This window comes from Chrysochloris asiatica, unplaced genomic scaffold, assembly GCF_000296735.1.
Source record: "Chrysochloris asiatica unplaced genomic scaffold, ChrAsi1.0 scaffold00032, whole genome shotgun sequence".
NCBI lineage: Eukaryota > Metazoa > Chordata > Mammalia > Afrosoricida > Chrysochloridae > Chrysochloris > Chrysochloris asiatica.
The window spans coordinates 3,504,178-3,505,090 of NW_006408550.1; positions in this window are offsets into that span (position 1 = coordinate 3,504,178).

Consider the following 913-nt stretch of genomic DNA (forward strand, 5'->3'; position numbering starts at 1 on the left):
CTGAGTACCTAGGGGGTGGGAATGATCCTTGCTGTAAAGATTTGTTCCCTTTTTTGAGCTACTACATCCATAAGTATAGGTGACGTTCATCAAATTGTAGTGGGTTACTCTTTTTTTTTTTTCCTCTTCTTTCTTCTTTCAGTTGAGTTCTGATCATCCAGCCATTGAAGCCAAGTCAAGTGGGTATTATTTGCAAGTATGGATGTTCTTGTACCTCTCCCCTCACTTCATATCAAGCTGGACACTTAACTCTCCCCTCTAGTCCTCTGTGGCCATGTCACTGCCTCTGGGCCCAGGAGTCCCCTGGTCTTGTCATACTGCTGGCCAGCCAGGTCTCCATCTGGGTTCACAGAAATTTATTGACTGTGGTCAGACTTAGCTCACAACTTCATTGCTGGTTTTCCCTCGCTTTCCCCTTATTGGTGACCAACGTCGTCACCAGCCAGACCACATGCCTACTCATGGAAGGGAGTTTGCCCTGAGGGGACCCAACCACTTGCCTTAATGGCTCCCAGGCAAAGAGCTTGCTCGTTCTTATAGTAGCAAATCAGACTGCCATTATTGTTTTTGATTTTTCCTGATGGTCTTTCTTTCATGAAGTATCTTCTGTTCTTCTAGCCATTCCAGGCTGGTCTACTTGTCCTTTCAAGAGGAAATTTCCCACCTCAGATGGGGTTCTGGATTCTACTTATGGTCTTATGCAATAAAAAAGCTCCACAGGAAGCCTCTTTCCATGGGCAACTTCTAGCCCCATTTCAGGTATCCCAATCAATTACAGGCTGAAGGACTTACATGCTTTCTATGGTGACTTTTTTTGCTATTCCTTTCTCCCCTCCTCAATTGTCTATATTACAATGGTAGGCAAGGGAAACCAAGATTCAAAAGACAGCCAAGCATTTTAACTTTATTCCCC